This window comes from Antedon bifida, chromosome 11, assembly GCF_963402885.1.
Source record: "Antedon bifida chromosome 11, ecAntBifi1.1, whole genome shotgun sequence".
NCBI classification, from domain to species: Eukaryota; Metazoa; Echinodermata; class Crinoidea; order Comatulida; family Antedonidae; genus Antedon; species Antedon bifida.
This window is the reverse complement of record NC_136236.1, coordinates 8,146,319-8,170,344: the sequence shown is the minus strand read 5'-3', so window position 1 is coordinate 8,170,344 and position 24,026 is coordinate 8,146,319. Positions and strand designations below refer to the sequence as shown.

Genomic DNA, 24,026 nt, shown 5'->3' with positions numbered 1-24,026 from the left:
CACAGTTGTTCAAGTTTTAAGACGTGATGACGTCATCAAAATGAAAATATTGGCAACTGATGAGTAACATAATTGGTTGAGGTAGAATATTTAAAAAATTACAAGAAAATCGATCACAGATAAGCGAGTTGCGCTCTGTTTAATATGGTGGTCTATGACAAAAGGGGAAAAAACCCTATTTTAAAAATTCATGTGGCCAAATGACTACTTCATACCATTTTGTACGTCTAATGTGTATATACATTTATATCTACAACTCATTGGCTTCCATAATAAGTTAAAAAAATTGGGGGTCACCTTCCATTCTGAAGAGTTATATTCATTTTAAAAAGGCCTTATTTTTCCCCATTTTCAGCACTTTTGTACAATTAATGTGCGCATTTTGTCATTTTTAACGTGCTCGTATAGCACTATTTTAAGTCGAAATGTTCTCAAATTTGGTGAATGTACTATGGAAGATGAGTAGAATGCAATTTGTACAAAAAATTGTTATTTTTTACGCTTTCTATGTACGCACGCGCAAAAACGTGTTTTTGCGCAGTAATTTTTTAAAACATGCAAATGGCCTAATTCATGCTCTAAATTGATCAAAACATAATTTTGAGCATTTTAAATTTTTAACGCGCGATTTCACGCGCATGAGCCTAAGTGCGCGTGCGTTTTTATTTGCTAATATTTTTACCCTTGACCTGAAGTTTACGTGTAGTGAATTTCATTATTATGTGATAATGAATTATGGAGATATGATTGATAATGTGATTTCACAAAATGGCGTATACATGACGTCACGGATGAGTGATCACGCTGAAAAGCTTATTAGGACTAAGTTAAAGTATTTGAAAGACATTCTGAAATTTTAGTAATCATTGACATTAAACTTTTTGAGATATTTGTTACACAAAATCTGTACAGAAAGAAATTGCGATGAAACATTTTTTTTATATATAAAAACAATTTCTCACTAGAATTTAATTCGTCACTTTGACGAATTATAGGTGATCATTTTTATAATTTTATTGACATTAATATTAATAAACATGCACGTATGTTAACATACAATCGGAAAATGTTGATGTATGCCATCCTATTATACGCTTATAGTGCTGAGTTTTGCCTATTTATATGCCATATACATTATGTACAGTATATACTGTACATCTATATACAGTGTAGCATTGGTGAAATTACGGACACACATCATGATCTAACTTTTTGGTACTGATGACATTATGAAAATAAACTTGTGGATACCAATATCGAAAGATAATGAATTGAGCAATAAAATATAACAATTGGAAGAAAATTTGGCACGTAGAAGCGCGGTGAGCGCCCTTTGAAATTTGTATAACTTTGACGAAAGAGATGAAAAAAATACTTTTTTGCTTCAACTGGCCATATGATAACTTCATAACATTCGATAGGCTTAATTTGTATATGCATTCATATCTACATTTCACCAGCTCTCATAATAAGTTATAAACATCAAGGTCAACTTTAATTCAGAAGAGCTGTAAGGAATTCAACTATACGTTGTAGGTGAAATTATGTAACCACCGTTATTCAAATTTTAAGACGTGATGACGTCATCGAAATGAAAATATTGGCAACTCATGAGTAACATAATTGGTTGAGGTAGAATATATTTAAAATAAAAAAGAAAATCGAGCACAGATAAGCGAGTTACGCTCTGTTGAATATGGTGGTCTATGACAAAATGGGAAAAAACCCTATTTTAAAAATTCATGTGGCCAAATGATGACGTCATACCATTTTGTATGTCTAATGGGTATATACATTTATATCTACAACTCATTAACTTCCATAATAAGTTTAAAAAAATGGGGGTCATCTTCCATTCTGAAAAGTTATATTCATTTTAAAAAGGCCTTATTTTTTACCATTTTTAGCACTTTTGTACAATTAATGTGCGCATTTTGTCATTTTTAACGTGCTCGTATAGCGTTATTTTAAGTCGGAATGGACTCAAATTTAGTGAATGTACTAAGTAAGATGACTAGGATGCAATTTGTACAAAAAATTGGTATTTTTTAAGCTTTCTATGTACGCACGCGCAAAAACACGTTTTTGCGCAGTAATTTTTTAAAACACGCAAATGGCCTAATTTATGCTCTAAACTGATCAAAACGTAATTTTGAGCTTTTTAAATTTTTAACGCGCGATTTCACGCGAATGACCTTGAAACGCGCAAGTTTTTATTTGCTAATATTTTTACCTTTACCTGAAGTTTACGTGTAGTAAATTTCATTAATATGTGATAATGAATTATGGAGATATGATTCATAATGTGATTTCACAAAATGGCGTATAAATGACGTCATGGTTGAGTGATCACGCTGAAAAGCTTATTATGACTAAGTTACAGTATTTGAAAGACATTGTGAAATTTTGGTAATCATTGACATTTAACTTTTTGAGATATTTGTTACACAAAAAGTGTACAGAAAGAATAAAAAAAAAAAAAAAAAAAATAAAGATTTCATACAATAACAATAGGTGATCATTTTATTCTAAATGATCACCTAACTAGAATTTAATTCGTCACTTTGACGAATTATAGGTGATCATTTTTATCATTTTAATGAAATTAACATTTTTTAAACATGCATGTACGTTAACATACGATCGTAAAAGTTGATGTACGCCATCCTATGACATGATGCATACGCTTATAGTGCTGAGTTGTGCCTATTACATGCCATATACAATATGTACAGTATATACTGTATATCTATATACAGTGTAGCATAGGTGAAATTACGGGACACACATCATGTTCTAATTTTTTGATATGATGGAATTATCAAAATAAACTCGAAGATGACAATTTCGAAAGATAATGAATTGAGCAAATAAATATAAGAATTGGAAGAGAATCTGGCACGTAGAAGCGCTGTGCACGCTCTTTGAAATTTGTATAAAATTTACGAAAAAGATGAAAAAACTACTTTTTAACTTCATCTGGCCATATGTTAACGTCACAACATCCGATAGGCTTGGTTTTTATATGAATTCATATCTACATTTCATCAGCTTTCATAATAAATTATAATCATCAAGGTAACCTTCAATTCTGAAGAGCTGTAAGATATTCAAATTTACGACAAAGGTGAAATTACACGACCTACGTTATTCAAGTTTTTACGCGTGATGACGTCATTAAAATGAAAACACTGACAACTTATGAGAAAGATAAATAATTAAGCAAGCACACACTGAAATTTGTGCGAAAATCGAGCTCAAATAGCGGAGATGCGCTCTATTGAATGTGATAACCTACACAAAACGGAAAGAAATCCTAATTTTTAAATTCAAGTGGCCATTTGATGACGTAATACCATTTTGTACGTCTAATGTGTATATACATTTATATCTACAACTCAATGGCTTCCCGAATAAGTTAAAAAACTTAGGGGTCATCGTGCATTCTGAAGAGTTATTTTCATTTTAAAAAAGACATATTTTTCACCATTTTCAGAACTTTTGTGAAATTAATGTGCGCATTTTGTCTTTTTTAACGTGCTCGTATATCGTTATTTTAAGTCGGAATGGACTCAAGATCGGTGAATGTACTAAGAATTGTGAGTAGAATGTGATTTATACATCAAATTTTATTTTTTACGCTTTTTACGAATCGCGTGCGCAAAAACGTGTTTTTGCGCAGTAATTTTTTGAAACACGCAAATGGCCTAATTCATGCTCTAAATTGATCAAAACTTAATTTTGAGCTTTTAAAAATCTTTACGCGCGATTTCACGTGCATGACCTTGAGACGCGCGAGTTTTTATTTGCTAATATTTTTTACCTTGACCTGAAATTTACGTGTAGTGAATTTCATAAATATGTCATAATCAATTATGGACATATGATTGATAATGTGATTTCACAAAATCGCGTATACGTGACGTCACGGTTGAGTGATCACGCTGAAAAGCTTATTATGGCTAAGTTAAAGTATTTGAAAGACATTGTGAAATTTTTGTGATCATTGTTATTCAACTTTTTGAGATAATTGTTAAACAAAAAGTGTACAGAAAGAAGAATAATAATAATATTTTGTACAATAACAATAGGTGATCATTTTATTCTAAATGATCACCTAACTAGAATTTAATTCGTCACTTTGACGAATTATAGGTGATCATTTTTATCATTTTAATGAAATTAACATTTTTTAAACATGCACGTACGTTAACATACCATCGTAAAAAGTTGATGTACGCCATCCTATGACATGATGCATATGCACTTATAGCGCTGAGTTGTACCTATTATGTGTCATATACAATATGTACAGTATATACTGTATATCTATATACAGTGTAGCATAGGTAAAATTATGGGACCCACATCATGTTCTAATTTTTTGGTATAATGGAATTATCAAAATAAACTCGAAGATGACAATTTCGAAAGATAATGAATTGAGCAAATAAATATAAGAATTGGAAGAGAATCTGGCACGTAGAAGCGCTGTGCACGCTCTTTGAAATTTGTATAACTTTGATGGAAAAGATGAAAAAACTACTTTTTAACTTCATCTGGCCATATGTTAACGTCACAACATCCGATAGACTTGGTTTTTATATGAATTAATATCTACATTTCATCAGTTTTCATAATAAATTATAATCATCAAGGTAACCTTCAATTCTGAAGAGCTGTAAGATATTCAAATTTACGGCGAAGGTGAAATTACACGACCTACGTTATTCAAGTTTTTACGCATGATGACGTCATCAAAATGAAAACACTGACAACTTATGAGAAAGATAAATAATTAAGTAAGCACACACTGAAATTTGTGCGAAAATCGAGATCAAATAGCGGAGATGCGCTCTATTGAATGTGATAACCTACACAAAACGGAAAAAATCCTAATTTTTAAATTCAAGTGGCCATTTGATGACGTAATACCATTTTGTACGTCTAATGTGTATATACATTTATATCTACAACTCAATGGCTTCCCGAATAAGTTAAAAAACTTAGGGGTCATCGTGCATTCTGAAGAGTTATTTTCATTTTAAAAAAGACATATTTTTCACCATTTTCAGAACTTTTGTGAAATTAATGTGCGCATTTTGTCTTTTTTAACGTGCTCGTATATCGTTATTTTAAGTCGGAATGGACTCAAGATCGGTGAATGTACTAAGAATTGTGAGTAGAATGTGATTTATACATCAAATTTTATTTTTTACGCTTTTTACGAATCGCGTGCGCAAAAACGTGTTTTTGCGCAGTAATTTTTTGAAACACGCAAATGGCCTAATTCATGCTCTAAATTGATCAAAACTTAATTTTGAGCTTTTAAAAATCTTTACGCGCGATTTCACGTGCATGACCTTGAGATTTCGTCACTTTGACGAATTATAGGTGATCATTTTTATTATTTTATTGACATTAATATTTTTTAAACATGCACGTATTTTAAAATACGATCGGAAAATGTTGATGTATGCCATCCTATTATACGGTTATACTATAGTGCTGTGCCTATTATATGCCATATACATTATGTACAGTATATACTGTATATCTATATACAGTGTAGCATTGGTGAAATTACGGACACACATCATGTTCTAATTTTTCGGCACTGATGACATTATCAAAATAAACTTGTGGATTACAATATCGAAAGATAATGAATTGAGCAATAAAATATAACAATTGGAAGAAAATTTGGCACGTAGAAGGGCGGTGCGCGCTCTTTAAAAATTGTATAACTTTGACGAAAGAGATGAAAAAACTACTTTTTAACTTCAACTGGCCATATGATAACGTCACAACATCCGATAGGCTTAATTTCTATAATAATTCATATCTACATTTCACCAGCTCTCATAATAAGTTATAAACATCAAGGTCAACTTTAATTCAGAAGAGCTGTAAGGTATTCAAGTATACCTTGTAGGTGAAATTACGTAACCACCGTTATTTAAATTTTAAGACGTGATGACATCATCCAAATGAAAATATTGGCAACTCATAAGTAACATAATTGGTTGAGGTAGAATATATTAAAAATTTAAAGAAAATCGATCACAGATAAGCGAGTTGCGCTCTGTTGAATATGGTGGTCCATTACAAAATGGGAAAAAACCCTATTTTAAAAATTAATGTGGCCAAATGATGACGTCATACCATTTTGTACGTCTAATGTGTATATACATTTATATCTACAACTCATTGGCTTCCAGAATAAGTTGAACAAATTGGGGGTCATCGTGCATTCTGAAGAGTTATATTAATTTTAAAAAGGCCTTATTTTTTACCATTTTTAGCACTTTTGTACAATTAATGTGCGCATTTTGTCATTTTTAACCTGCTCGTATAGCGTTATTTTAAGTCGGAACAGACTCAAATTTGGTGAATGTACTAAGGACAGTGAGTAGAATACGATTTGTAAAAAAAAATCATATTTTTTACGCATTTTAAGAATTGCGCACGCAAAAACGCATTTTTGTGCAGTAATTTTTTGAAACACGCAAATGGCCTAACTCATGCTCTAAATTGATCAAAACTTAATTTGGAGCTTTTTAAATTTTTAACGCGCAATTTCACGTGCATGACCTTGAAAAATGTAAGTTTTTATTTGTTAATATTTTTATCCTTCACCTGAAGTTTACGTATAGTGAATTTTATTGATATGTGATAAAGAGTTATGGATATATGATTGATAGTGTGATTTCACAAAATCGCGTATTAATGACGTCACGGTTGAGTGATCACGCTGAAAAGCTTATTATGGCTAAGTTAAAGTATTTGAAAGACATTGTGAAATTTTTGTGATCATTGTTATTCAACTTTTTGAGATAATTGCTAAACAAAAGTGTACAGAAAGAAGAATAATAATAACTAGAATTTAATTCGTCACTTTGACGAATTATAGGTGATCATTTTTATCATTTTATTGACATTAATATTTTTTAAACATGCACGTATGTTAACATACAATCGGAAAATGTTGATGTATGCCATCCTATTATACGCTATAGTACTGAGTTGTGCCTATTATATGCCATATATATACATTATGTACAGTATATACTGTATATCTATATACAGTGTAGCATTAGTGAAACTACGAACACACATCATGTTCTAATTTTTTGGCACTGATGACATTATCAAAATAAACTTGTGGATAACAATATCGAAAGATAAAGAATTGAGCAATGAAATATAACAATTGGAAGAAAATTTGGCACGTAGAAGCGCGGTGCGCGCTCTTTAAAATTTGTATAACTTTGACGAAAGAGATGAAAAAATTGCTTTTTAATTTAAACTGGCCATATGATAACGTCACAAGATCCGATAGGCCTAATTTTTATATTAATTCATATCTACATTTAACCAGCTCTCATAATAAGTTATAAACATCAAGGTCAACTTTAATTCAGAAGAGCTGTAAGGTATCCAAATATACGTTGTAGGTGAAATTATGTAACCACAGTTAATCAAATTTTAAGACATGATGACGTCATCAAAATGAAAATATTGGCAACTCATGAGTAACATAATTGGTTGAGGTAGAATATATTAAAAATTTAAAGAAAATCGATCACAGATAAGCGAGTTGCGCTCTGTTGAATATGGTGGTCCATTACAAAAGGGGAAAAAACCCTATTTTAAAAATTCATGTGGCCAAATGATGACGTCATACCATTTTGTACGTCTAATGTGTATATACATTTATATCTACAACTCATTGGCTTCCAGAATAAGTTAAAAAAATTGGGGGTCATCGTGCATTCTGAAGAGTTATATTAATTTTAAAAAGGCCTTATTTTTTACTATTTTTAGCACTTTTCTACAATTAATGTGCGCATTTTGTCATTTTTAACCTGCTCGTATAGCGTTATTTTAAGTCGGAACAGACTCAAATTTGGTGAATGTACTAAGGATGGTGAGTAGAATACGATTTGTAAAAAAAAATCATATTTTTTACGCACTTTAAGAATTGCGCACGCAAAAACGCATTTTTGCGCAGTAATTTTTTGAAACACGCAAATGGCCTAACTCATGCTCTAAATTGATCAAAACTTAATTTGGAGCTTTTTAAATTTTTAACGCGCAATTTCACGTGCATGACCTTGAAAAATGTAAGTTTTTATTTGTTAATATTTTTATCCTTCACCTGAAGTTTACGTATAGTGAATTTTATTGATATGTGATAAAGAGTTATGGAGATATGATTGATAGTGTGATTTCACAAAATCGCGTATTAATGACGTCACGGTTGAGTGATCACGCTGAAAAGCTTATTATGGCTAAGTTAAAGTATTTGAAAGACATTGTGAAATTTTTGTGATCATTGTTATTCAACTTTTTGAGATAATTGCTAAACAAAAGTGTACAGAAAGAATAATAATAATAACAATAATAAAGATTTTGTACAATAACAATAGGTGATCATTTTATTCTAAATGATCACCTAATAACAATAACTAGAATTTAATTCGTCACTTTGACGAATTATAGGTGATCATTTTTATTATTTTATTGACATTAATATTTTTTAAACATGCACGTATTTTAAAATACAATCAGAAAATGTTGATGTATGCCATCCTATTATACGGTTATACTATAGTGCTGTGCCTATTATATGCCATATACATTATGTACAGTATATACTGTATATCTATATACAGTGTAGCATTGGTGAAATTACGGACACACATCATGTTCTAATTTTTCGGCACTGATGACATTATCAAAATAAACTTGTGGATTACAATATCGAAAGATAATGAATTGAGCAATAAAATATAACAATTGGAAGAAAATTTGGCACGTAGAAGGGCGGTGCGCGCTCTTTAAAAATTGTATAACTTTGACGAAAGAGATGAAAAAACTACTTTTTAACTTCAACTGGCCATATGATAACGTCACAACATCCGATAGGCTTAATTTCTATAATAATTCATATCTACATTTCACCAGCTCTCATAATAAGTTATAAACATCAAGGTCAACTTTAATTCAGAAGAGCTGTAAGGTATTCAAGTATACCTTGTAGGTGAAATTACGTAACCACCGTTATTTAAATTTTAAGACGTGATGACATCATCCAAATGAAAATATTGGCAACTCATAAGTAACATAATTGGTTGAGGTAGAATATATTAAAAATTTAAAGAAAATCGATCACAGATAAGCGAGTTGCGCTCTGTTGAATATGGTGGTCCATTACAAAATGGGAAAAAACCCTATTTTAAAAATTAATGTGGCCAAATGATGACGTCATACCATTTTGTACGTCTAATGTGTATATACATTTATATCTACAACTCATTGGCTTCCAGAATAAGTTAAAAAAATTGGGGGTCATCGTGCATTCTGAAGAGTTATATTAATTTTAAAAAGGCCTTATTTTTTACCATTTTTAGCACTTTTGTACAATTAATGTGCGCATTTTGTCATTTTTAACCTGCTCGTATAGCGTTATTTTAAGTCGGAACAGACTCAAATTTGGTGAATGTACTAAGGATGGTGAGTAGAATACGATTTGTAAAAAAAATTCATATTTTTTACGCATTTTAAGAATTGCGCACGCAAAAACGCATTTTTGCGCAGTAATTTTTTGAAACACGCAAATGGCCTAACTCATGCTCTAAATTGATCAAAACTTAATTTGGAGCTTTTTAAATTTTTAACGCGCAATTTCACGTGCATGACCTTGAAAAATGTAAGTTTTTATTTGTTAATATTTTTATCCTTCACCTGAAGTTTACGTATAGTGAATTTTATTGATATGTGATAAAGAGTTACGGAGATATGATTGATAGTGTGATTTCACAAAATCGCGTATTAATGACGTCACGGTTGAGTGATCACGCTGAAAAGCTTATTATGGCTAAGTTAAAGTATTTGAAAGACATTGTGAAATTTTTGTGATCATTGTTATTCAACTTTTTGAGATAATTGCTAAACAAAAGTGTACAGAAAGAAGAAGAAGAAGAAGAATAATAATAATAACAATAATAAAGATTTTGTACAATAACAATAGGTGATCATTTTATTCTAAATGATCACCTAATAAAGATTTTGTACAATAACAATAGGTGATCATTTTATTCTAAATGATCACCTAATAATAAAGATTTTGTACAATAACAATAGGTGATCATTTTATTCTAAATGATCACCTAACTAGAATTTAATTCGTCACTTTGACGAATTATAGGTGATCATTTTTATAATTTTATTGACATTAATATTTTTTAAACATGCACGTATGTTAAAATACAATCAGAAAATGTTGATGTATGCCATCCTATTATACGGTTATACTATAGTGCTGTGCCTATTATATGCCATATACATTATGTACAGTATATACTGTATATCTATATACAGTGTAGCATTGGTGACATTACGGACACACATCATGTTCTAATTTTTCGGCACTGATGACATTATCAAAATAAACTTGTGGATAACAATATCGAAAGATAATGAATTGAGCAATAAAATATAACAATTGGAAGAAAATTTGGCACGTAGAAGGGCGGTGCACGCTCTTTAAAAATTGTATAACTTTGACGAAAGAGATGAAAAAACTACTTTTTAACTTCAACTGGCCATATGATAACGTCACAACATCCGATAGGCTTAATTTTTATAATAATTCATATCTACATTTCACCAGCTCTCATAATAAGTTATAAACATCAAGGTCAACTTTAATTCAGAAGAGCTGTAAGGTATTCAAGTATACCTTGTAGGTGAAATTACGTAACCACCGTTATTTAAATTTTAAGACGTGATGACATCATCCAAATGAAAATATTGGCAACTCATAAGTAACATAATTGGTTGAGGTAGAATATATTAAAAATTTAAAGAAAATCGATCACAGATAAGCGAGTTGCGCTCTGTTGAATATGGTGGTCCATTACAAAAGGGGAAAAAACCCTATTTTAAAAATTCATGTGGCCAAATGATGACGTCATATCATTTTGTACGTCTAATGTGTATATACATTTATATCTACAACTCATTGGCTTCCAGAATAAGTTAAAAAAATTGGGGGTCATCGTGCATTCTGAAGAGTTATATTAATTTTAAAAAGGCCTTATTTTTTACTATTTTTAGCACTTTTGTACAATTAATGTGCGCATTTTGTCATTTTTAACCTGCTCGTATAGCGTTATTTTAGGTCGGAACAGACTCAAATTTGGTGAATGTACTAAGGATGGTGAGTAGAATACGATTTGTAAAAAAAATTCATATTTTTTACGCATTTTAAGAATTGCGCACGCAAAAACGCATTTTTGCGCAGTAATTTTTTGAAACACGCAAATGGCCTAACTCATGCTCTAAATTGATCAAAACTTAATTTGGAGCTTTTTAAATTTTTAACGCGCAATTTCACGTGCATGACCTTGAAAAATGTAAGTTTTTATTTGTTAATATTTTTATCCTTCACCTGAAGTTTACGTATAGTGAATTTTATTGATATGTGATAAAGAGTTATGGAGATATGATTGATAGTGTGATTTCACAAAATCGCGTATTAATGACGTCACGGTTGAGTGATCACGCTGAAAAGCTTATTATGGCTAAGTTAAAGTATTTGAAAGACATTGTGAAATTTTTGTGATCATTGTTATTCAACTTTTTGAGATAATTGTTAAACAAAAGTGTACAGAAAGAAGAAGAATAATAATAATAATAACAATAATAATAAAGATTTTGTACAATAACAATAGGTGATCATTTTATTCTAAATGATCACCTAATAAGGCCTTTTTAAAATTAATATAACTCTTCAGAATGCACGATGACCCCCAATTTTTTTAACTTATTCTGGAAGCCAATGAGTTGTAGATATAAATGTATATACACATTAGACGTACAAAATGGTATGACGTCATCATTTGGCCACATGAATTTTTAAAATAGGGTTTTTTCCCCTTTTGTAATGTTTTTTCCCCTTTTGTAATGGACCACCATATTCAACAGAGCGCAACTCGCTTATCTGTGATCGATTTTCTTTAAATTTTTAATATATTCTACTTCAACCAATTATGTTACTTATGAGTTGCCAATATTTTTATTTGGATGATGTCATCACGTCTTAAAATTTAAATAACGATGGTTACGTAATTTCACCTACAAGGTATACTTGAATACCTTACAGCTCTTCTGAATTAAAGTTGACCTTGATGTTTATAACTTATTATGAGAGCTGATGAAATGTAGATATGAATTATTATAAAAATTAAGCCTATCGGATGTTGTGACGTTATCATATGGCCAGTTAAAGTTAAAAAGTTGTTTTTTCATCTCTTTCGTCAAAGTTATACAATTTTTAAAGAGCGCGCACCACCCTTCTACGTGCCAAATTTTCTTCCAATTGTTATATTTTATTGCTCAATTCATTATCTTTCGATATTGTTATCCACAAGTTTATTTTGATAATGTCATCAGTGCCGAAAAATTAGAACATGATGTGTGTCCGTAATTTCACCAATGCTACACTGTATATAGATATACAGTATATACTGTACATAATGTATATGGCATATAATAGGCACAGCACTATAGTATAACCGTATAATAGGATGGCATACATCAACATTTTCTGATTGTATTTTAACATACGTGCATGTTTAAAAAATATTAATGTCAATAAAATTATAAAAATGATCACCTATAATTCGTCAAAGTGACGAATTAAATTCTAGTTTAATTTGTTATTGTATAAAATAAGTACGTGTGATTTATAATGAACTTGAGAGAAAAGTGCCCTACGTAAGTAAAGTCGAAACCTAAGCTAATGCTAACGGCCTTGGTGCCCATCTCCATTTCCTTAGCGTTTGGGCCAGGCTCCACTAAGTGTGTATGTTTGCGGGGGTACGCCTCTCCTCCCGCACAAACGAGTCTGATTTACTTTCCCAGTACTTTTAACATACCGGTGCCCATTTCTATCACCTTGGTGGGGAGGAACAATGTGGATAGAGAATCTTGTTCAAGGACTCAACACCGCAGTGACCGGGCCGGGCTTGAACCGGCAACCTCTTGATTGCAAGTCCAATGCTCTAACCACTGCGCCACAGTGCTCCACTAAGTGCTGCCTTACGTACATCTTCATTATTATGTAATATTACATCTTCATATCACATAGCATAAGGTAATAAAGATAGAGATAATTTATTGAATGAATTATCAATTTAACTATGTTTTATGTGGACATGTCATTATAAAATGGTTGAATTTAGAATGATGACTGGAATCAATGTTCACATTAATCTGTATGTATAAACTACACGATTACGATTTCTTTTGTCAGTAAAATTGCAAAATTAGGGACTCCACAGACAATTGATATAATTCGGTCTACTTTCAGAGCATAGGCACCAGCAAAACCTTTTATTTTAATTTATTTGTGTATTATTTATCATTGCATAACTAAAATGATTTTCTGCAATAACCTGTATGTATAATTTCTTTATAGGACGGAAACACCCCGCTGCATGAATACATGCGTTCAAATAAACCTACCTTAGAAGTAGTAAACTATCTCAGGAAACAAGGTGCTTCAATAACATTACCAAATAAGGTAATATAGGGTTACAGATAAGTTATTATGATTACACCTTTAACGTACGTATGATCTGCACCGCAACAATATCTTATCCACTTATTTTATATCATATTACAATTGATTAAGTTATTTAGAATTACTTTTGCAATAATTATTTAGTAGTAATTAAACAAGATCCTACAGTTATTGTGAGATTGGTATATTAACTATGTTTTATGTGGACATGTCATTATCAAAGAGCTGAATTTAGTATCATGATAGAAAGCAATGTTTACGTTAACCTGTATGCATAAACTACACGATTATGATTTCTTTTATGATTCTTTAAAATTACAATATAAGAGACAATTATTATAATTCGGTCTACGTTCACAGGATATGCACAAGAAAAACGTTTTATTTCAAATTATTTGTGTGTATTGTTTTTCATTATCTTACTATAATTATTTGCTGCAATACACTGTTTGTATAAACTTCATGATTATAATTTCTTGAAAGGATGCCAACACCCCGCTGCATGAATACATGCGTTCAAATGAACCTACCTTAGAAGTAGTAGACTATCTCACGAAGCAAGGTGCATCCGTAACAGCACTAAATAAGGTAATATATGGCTACAGATAAGTTATATGAATACACCTAACGTTGGCAAAATTATGTTTATTTATCTATTTTTACCCCATTTAAAAATGTAATGTTTTGGTGTGATGTCACTGACAACAATTGCATCAAAATAATAAATAAGGATACGAATGAATTATGACCGGAAGAACACACCGCGGAATGTTCAAACGTTTCTATTCCAGTACGAATACTACTTTCAATTACAACCTAACTATCTCATATTGCATCTTGCATAACACTCAACATCTCCTTACCACAATACTAATGTTCGAATAGATTCCAATATATTCATGGTATGTACTACTTCGTCATAATAATTTTTTTCTCTATAGTACCGAAACACCGCGCTGCATGAATACATGCGTTCAAATAAACCTACCTTAGAAGTAGTAAACTATCTCAAGAAACAAGGTGCTTCAATAACAGCACAAAATAAGGTGATATAAGTCTAGAAATAAGTTATATGATCACACCTATAACGTACGTATGATCTGCACCGCAAATATATTTTATCCACTTTATTTCATATCAAATTACAATTGATTGAGCTATTTAGAATTACTTGCTGCAATAATTATTTAGTAGTAATTAAACAAGATCCTACAGTTATTGTGAGATTGGTATATTGACTATGTTTTATGTGGACATGTCATTATAAAAGAGCTGAATTTAGAATCATGACAGAAAGCAATGTTCACGTTAACATGTATGCATAAACTACACGATTATTTCTTTTATGATTCTGTAAAATAACAATATAAGAGACAATTGATATAATTCGGTCTACATTCAAAGGATATGCACAAGAAAAAGTTTTTATTTAAATTTCTTTGTGTGCATTGTTTATCATTATCTAACTATAATTATTTGCTGCAATACACTGTTTGTATAAACTTCATGATTATAATTTCTTGAAAGGACGGAAACACCCCGCTGCATGAATACATGCGTTCAAATGAACCTACCTTAGAAGTAGTAAACTATCTCACGAAGCAAGGTGCATCCGTAACAGCACTAAATAAGGTAATATGGCTACAGATAAGTTATATGATTACACCTAACGTCGGCGAAATTTTGTTTATTTATCTATTTTTTACCTCATTTAAAAATGTAATGTTTTGGTGTGATGTCACTTACAACAATGGCATCAAAATAATCAATACGGATACGAATAAATTATGACTGGAAGAACACGCCGCGGAATGTTCAAACGTTTCTATTCCAGTACGAATACTACTTTCAATTACAACCTAACTATCTCATATTGCATCTTGCATAACACTCAACATCTCCTTACCACAATACTAATTTTCGAATAGATTCCAATATATTCATGGTATGTGCTACTGTTATTTTTTATGTTTAATAATATACTTCGTCATAATAATTTTTTTCTCTATAGGACGGAAACACCCCGCTGCATGAATACATGCGCTCAAATAAACCTACCTTAGAAGTAGTAAACTATCTCAGGAAACAAGGTGCTTCAATAACAGCACAAAATAAGGTGATATTAGTCTAGAAATAAGTTATATGATTACACCTATAACGTACGTATGATCTGCACCGCAAATATATTTTTTCCATTTTATTTCATATCAAATTACAATTGATTGAGCTATTTAGAATTACTTGCTGCAATAATTATTTAGTAGTAATTAAACAAGATCCTACAGTTATTGTGAGATTGGTATATTGACTATGTTTTATGTGGACATGTCATTATAAAAGAGCTGAATTTAGAATCATGACAGAAAGCAATGTTCACGTTAACATGTATGCATAAACTACACGATTATGATTTCTTTTATGATTCTGTAAAATAACAATATAAGAGACAATTGATATAGTTCGGTCTACGTTCAAAGGATATGCACAAGAAAAACTTTTTATTTAAATTTCTTTGTGTGCATTGTTTATCATTATCTAACTATAATTATTTGCTGCAATACACTGTTTGTATAAACTTCATGATTATAATTTCTTGAAAGGACGGAAACACCCCGCTGCATGAATACATGCGTTCAAATGAACCTACCTTAGAAGTAGTAGACTATCTCACGAAGCAAGGTACATCCGTAACAGCACTAAATAAGGTAATATGGCTACAGATAAGTTATATGATTACACCTAACGTCGGCGAACTTTTGTTTATTTATCTATTTTTTACCTCATTTAAAAATGTAATGTTTTGGTGTGATGTCACTTACAACAATGGCATCAAAATAATCAATACGGATACGAATGAATTATGACTGGAAGAACACGCCGCGGAATGTTCAAACGTTTCTATTCCAGTACAAATACTACTTTCAATTACAACCTAACTATCTCATATTGCATCTTGCATAACACTCAACATCTTTTTACCACAATACTAATTTTCGAATAGATTCCAATATATTCATGGTATGTGCTACTGTTATTTTTTTCGTTTAATAATAAACTTCGTCATAATAATTTTTTTCTCTATAGGACGGAAACACCCCGTTGCATGAATACATGCGTTCAAATAAACCTACATTAGAAGTAGTAAACTATCTCAAGAAACAAGGTGCTTCAATAACAGCACAAAATAAGGTGATATAAGTCTAGAAATAAGTTATATGATTACACCTATAACGTACGTATGATCTGCACCGCAAATATATTTTATCCACTTTATTTCATATCAAATTATTATTGATTGAGCTATTTAGAATTACTTGCTGCAATAATTATTTAGTAGTAATTAAACAAGATCCTACAGTTATTGTGAGATTGGTATATTGACTATGTTTTATGTGGACATGTCATTATAAAAGAGCTGAATTTAGAATCATGACAGAAAGCAATGTTCACGTTAACATGTAATCATAAACTACACGATTATGATTTCTTTTATGATTCTGTAAAATAACAATATAAGAGACAATTGATATAATTCGGTCTACGTTCAAAGGATATGCACAAGAAAAACTTTTTATTTAAATTTCTTTGTGTGCATTGTTTATCATTATCTAACTATAATTATTTTCTGCAATACACTGTTTGTATAAACTTCATGATTATAATTTCTTGAAAGGACGGAAACACCCCGCTGCATGAATACATGCGTTCAAATGAACCTATCTTAGAAGTAGTAGACTATCTCACGAAGCAAGGTACATCCGTAACAGCACTAAATAAGGTAATATGGCTACAGATAAGTTATATGATTACACCTAACGTCGGCGAAATTTTGTTTATTTATCTATTTTTTACCTCATTTAAAAATGTAATGTTTTGGTGTGATGTCACTTACAACAATGGCATCAAAATAATCAATAAGGATACGAATGAATTATGACTGGAAAAACACGCCGCGGAATGTTCAAACGTTTCTATTCCAGTACGAATACTACTTTCAATTACAACCTAACTATCTCATATTGCATCTCGCATAACACTCAACATCTTTTTACCACAATACTAATTTTCGAATAGATTCCAATATATTCATGGTATGTGCTACTGTTATTTTTTACGTTTAATAATAAACTTCGTCATAATAATTTTTTTTCTCTATAGGACGGAAACACCCCGCTGCATGAATACATGCGTTCAAATAAACCTACCTTAGAAGTAGTAAACTATCTCAAGAAACAAGGTGCTTCAATAACAGCACAAAATAAGGTGATATAAGTCTAGAAATAAGTTATATGATTACACCTATAACGTACGTATGATCTGCACCGCAAATATATTTTATCCACTTTATTTCATATCAAATTACAATTGATTGAGCCATTTAGAATTACTTGCTGCAATAATTATTTAGTAGTAATTAAACAAGATCCTACAGTTATTGTGGTATTGGTATATTGACTATGTTTTATGTGGACATGTCATTATAAAAGAGCTGAATTTAGAATCATGATAGAAAGCAATGTTTACGTTAACCTGTATGCATAAACTACACGATTATGATTTCTTTTATGATTCTGTAAAATTACAATATAAGAGACAATTATTATAATTCGGTCTACGTTCACAGGATATGCACAAGAAAAACGTTTTATTTCAATTTCTTTGTGTGTATTGTTTATCATTATCTTACTATAATTATTTGCTGCAATACACTGTTTGTATAAACTTCATGATTATAATTTCTTGAAAGGACGCCAACACCCCGCTGCATGAATACATGCGTTCAAATGAACCTATCTTAGAAGTAGTAGACTATTTCACGAAGCAAGGTGCTTCCGTAACAGCACTAAATAAGGTAATATATGGCTACAGATAAGTTATATGAATACACCTAACGTTGGCGAAATTATGTTTATTTATTTATTTTTACCCCATTTGAAAATGTAATGTTTTGGTGTGACGTCACTGACAACAATGGCATCAAAATAATAAATAAGGATACGAATGAATTATGACCGGAAGAACACGCCGCGGAATGTTCAAACACTTCTATTCCAGTACGAATACTACTTTCAATTACAACCTAACTATTTCATATTGCATCTTGCATAACACTCAACATCTCCTTACCACAATACTAATGTTCGAATAGATTCCAATATATTCATGGTATGTGCTACTGTTATTTTTTACGTTTAATAATAAACTTCGTCATAATAATTTTTTTCTCTATAGGACGGAAACACCCCGATGCATGAATACATGCGTTCAAATAAACCTACCTTAGAAGTAGTAAACTATCTCAAGAAACAAGGTGCTTCAATAACAGCACAAAATAAGGTGATATAAGTCTAGAAATAAGTTATATGATTACACCTATAACGTACGTATGATCTGCACCGCAAATATATTTTATCCACTTTATTTCATATCAAATTACAATTGATTGAGCTATTTAGAATTACTTGCTGCAATAATTATTTAGTAGTAATTAAACAAGATCCTACAGTTATTGTGATATTGGTATATTGACTATGTTTTATGTGGACATGTCATTATAAAAGAGCTGAATTTAGAATCATGATAGAAAGCAATGTTTACGTTAACCTGTATGCATAAACTACACGATTATGATTTCTTTTATGATTCTGTAAAATTACAATATAAGAGACAATTATTATAATTCGGTCTACGTTCACAGGATATGCACAAGAAAAACGTTTTATTTCAATTTCTTTGCGTGTATTGTTTATCATTATCTTACTATAATTATTTGCTGCAATACACTGTTTGTATAAACTTCATGATTATAATTTCTTGAAGGGACGCCAACACCCCGCTGCATGAATACATGCGTTCAAATGAACCTATCTTAGAAGTAGTAGACTATTTCACGAAGCAAGGTGCTTCCGTAACAGCACTAAACTAGAGGGTACTCCGAGAGTACAAACCTCCGCCTACTGTAAAATTCCCCTACATAAAATTCCCCTGAATATTTTTTTTTTACATTTTTTTTTTTTAGTTTTAAGTGTAAATATGTTAACTGCACACTACAAAGTTGTGGATGACAGTGTGGTGTAATGGTTATGTATTCAGCCTCTCACAGTTGAGATCGCTGGTTCAAGTCTCACTAAGATTTTTTTTTTAAATTATTTTTTTATTTCTTTTTTTTTGTTTTTTTGTGGTCCTTGATCTTTGACCCTGACCCTTCAAAATTTAACCACAATTATATGATGTGTCATTGATCATTGCGGCTAAGTTTGGTGAGAATCGGATAAAAACTGTGGTCTCTAGGCAGTAAAATATTTGTGACCTTGACCTATGACCTTTTCCCATCAAATTCGAACTCGTCCGAGCTTTTGGGGCATAGATCATTGTTGCCAAATTTGGTGAGACTCTGATAAAAAATGTGGCCTCCAGGCTGTTCACATTCAGACACACACACACACACACACACATACAGGGGTGAAAACATAACCTCCTTGGCGGAGGTAATAAGGTAATATATGGCTACAGATAAGTTATATGAATACACCTAACGTTGGCGAAATTATGTTTATTTATCTATTTTTACCCCATTTAAAAATGTAATGTTTTGGTGTGATGTCACTGACAACAATGGCATCAATATAATAAATAAGGATACGAATGAATTATGACCGGAAGAACACGCCGCGGAATGTTCAAACGCTTCTATTCCAGTACGAATACTACTTTCAATTACAACCTAACTATCTCATATTTCATCTTGCATAACACTCAACATCTCCCTACCACAATACTAATGTTCGAATAGATTCCAATATATTCATGGTATGTGCTACTGTTATTTTTTACGTTTAATAATAAACTTCGTCATAATAATTTTTTTCTCTATAGGACGGAAACACCCCTCTGCATGAATACATGCGTTCAAATAAACCTACCTTAGAAGTAGTAAACTATCTCCGGAAACAAGGTGCTTCAATAACAGCACAAAATAAGGTGATATAAGTCTAGAAATAAGTCATATGATTACACCTATAACGTACGTATGATCTGCACCGCAAACATATTTTATCCACTTTATTTCATATCAAATTACAATTGATTGAGCTATTTAGAATTACTTGCTGCAATAATTATTTAGTAGTAATTAAACAAGATCCTACATTTATTGTGAGATTGGTATATTGAATATGTTTTATGTGGACATGTCATTATAAAAGAGCTGAATTTAGAATCATGACAGAAAGCAATGTTTACGTTAACCTGTATGCATAAACTACACGATTATGATTTTTTTTTATGATTCTGTAAAATTACAATATAAGAGACAATTGTTATAATTCGGTCTACTTTCACAGGATATGCACAAGGAAAACGTTTTATTTAAATTTCTTTGTGTGTATTGTTTATTATTATCTAACTATAATTATTTGCTGCAATACACTGTTTGTATAAACTTCATGATTATAATTTCTTGAAAGGACGGAAACACCCCGCTGCATGAATACATGCGTTCAAATGAACCTATCTTAGAAGTAGTAGACTATCTCACGAAGCAAGGTGCTTCCGTAACAGCACTAAATAAGGTAATATATGGCTACAGATAAGTTATATGAATACACCTAACGTCGGCGAAATTATGTTTATTTATCTATTTTTTACCCCAATTAAAAATGTAATGTTTTGGTGTGATGTCACTGACAACAATGGCATCAAAATAATCAATAAGGATACGAATGAATTATGACCGGAAGAACACGCCGCGATTCCAATATATACATGGTATGTGCTACTGTTATTTTTTACGTTTAATAATAAACTTCGTCATACTAATTTTTTTCTCTATAGGACGGAAACACCCCGCTGCATGAATACATGCGTTCAAATAAATCTACCTTAGAAGTAGTAAACTATCTCAGGAAACAAGGTGCATCCATAACATCACTTAATAAGGTAATATAGGTCTAAAAATAATTTATATGATTTCAACTAACGTACGTATGATCTGTACCGCAACATATCATCTTATCTACTTTATTTTATATCATATTAAAATTGATTGAGCTATTTAGAATTACTTGCTGCAATAATTATTTAGTAGTAATTAAACAAGATCCTACAATTATTGTGAGATTGGTATATTGAGCAATAAAATTATTAATTTTTTAAATAGTTTTATGTTGACATGTCATTATAAATTTGTTGAATTTAGAATAATGACAAAAAGCAATGTTCACATTAACCTAAACTACACAATTATGATTTCTTTTTTCTTTTCTTGGATTTTTCTTTCATTAACATTTCAAAATAAAGGAATGCACAGACAATTGATATAATTCGGTCTTCGTCCACAACATATGCACCAGCAAAACCTTTTATTTCAATCTATTTGTGTATTATTTATCATAATCTAAGTATAACTATTTGCTACAATAACCTGTATGTATAAACTCCATGATCATAAATTCTTTATAGGACTGAAACCCCACACAGCATGAATAATTAGTCATTTGAATGCCATAGTTGTTTTGTTTCTTCAAAAACATATAATCCAAATTCTAGCAAATTGACTACGTCGCCCATGCGCCATGCATATACACTATACTAGTACAAAAATGCCTTTCATTAAATGTTACTTTACACTTAATTTCAAATACAGTTAAAAACAAAATCATTTTAAAAAATACTATAACTTTATTGCGTGAATTAGTTCCCTTTGAAGAGACGTAGTTTATTATTGCCCGCGTTATTACCACATTGAGGGCGCAGTTATTTTGTATAGAAGGCTGCACTCAATTTTAAGTTTATCTGGAGATATTTAGCTTTTAAAACGTATTCACCGATTGTTTACTATGTTTAAATTAACTAGTATATAGTGTACGGTAATGATAGTTAATTATTATCGAACTTACACGGAGCTACACATTGGAAGGATGGGAGATGTCCTGTCACTGGTCATTCAATATTACATTGACGGCGAAATTATGTTCCTTTATCTTACCTTTAGTAATTCTTACCTTTAGTAAAGTTAAGAGGCAATGAGTTTTTAAACTCGTAGGGAGCCTCTTCTCTCATATGTGTGTATGTGTGTGTGTTTGAATGAGTTTACACTCTTGCTATTGACAACAGATTCGGGCAGCGAATTCCACTTGTTAATTATTATTGTATCAAAAAAATTATCCCGTTTAGTTGAGTTCCATCTAGGTTTCTTTAATTTAAAAGTTGAGCCTCGAGTGATATTTGGACCAACTTCAGATGCTAATTTAAAAAAGGAGTGGCGATCTATATTTTCGTAACCATTCAAAAATTCAAAAACTTCGATGAGGTCTCCGCGTTCCCTTCTTTCCTGTAAAGTTGGTAAACCAAGCTGTATCCTGCGCTCTTCATAAGGCAAATTTCTGGTTTTAACCCCATTGTAAAATGTAATGTTTTGGTGTGATGTAACTTACAACAATAGCATCCAAATAATCAATAAGGACACGAATGAATTATGAAGGGAAGAACAGGTCGCGGAATTTTCAAACGTTTCTATTCTAGTACGAATACTACTTTTAATAAGATAAGATAAGATAAGATAAGATAACTTTTATTGATCCTCAAAAAGGAAATTCATTGCTCGTCATATTAACAAAGAAAACACTATAAAAACAAATATAGCATAAAACCATTCATATAAAAACATCTAAAAATTTACAATATAAAATTATCTTCTTGACTTCCTGTTGTACTGGATGATACCGGAGGGAATAAAGGATTTAGCAAATCGATTTGTTTTCACACCGAGGAGCCTCAATCTACCACTTGGATTAAGTTGGTCTATTATCACTTTGTGGAGAGGATGAGAGGCATCCAACTCAATGCGTTCGAAATCTTTCTGGAGGTGTTCTAGGTGCACATCGGTAAAGGAAGGCAGTTCCAGACCAATCATTTTACCAGCCCGACGGATGAAAGTTTCAAGGCGTCCTTTATTCCCTCCGGTAACATTACCAGCCCAACAGGAGAGGCAATACGTCCAAACACTACATATAACGGATCTATAGAACGAAAGTAACATCAAATCACAGGAGTTAAATTTATATAAAGTTCTCATACAATACATTCTGGGACTTAATTTTTTGCTGATGAAGTCTATATGGTCTCCCCAACTCAGTTTATCATTGAAAACAATTCCTAGATACTTGTACTGGTCAACAATTTCAATTTCTTTACCTTTGATAGTGATTGGTTGAAAATTAAATTTATGTTTAGTCCTAAAATCAATGATCATCTCCTTTGTTTTTGATGCATTTATTTGGAGATAATTATCGTCACAAAATTTAACAAATCTTTGTATTTCGCTACGATAATTTTCATCATTGTTTGAAACTATGAGACCAATAGTACTAGTGTCATCAGCGAATTTAACAACGGGGCAGAGCTCATCATTTAAAGATCTGTAATCCGCCGT

At 31.2% G+C, this 24,026-nt stretch overlaps 1 protein-coding gene across 1 annotated transcript in view; it reads left to right on the top strand.

Moving 5' to 3' along the window:
* Positions 1 to 24,026, top strand: part of LOC144856252 (uncharacterized) — a 331,955-nt gene that overhangs the window by 288,542 nt on the left and 19,387 nt on the right. The window lies entirely within an intron of this gene.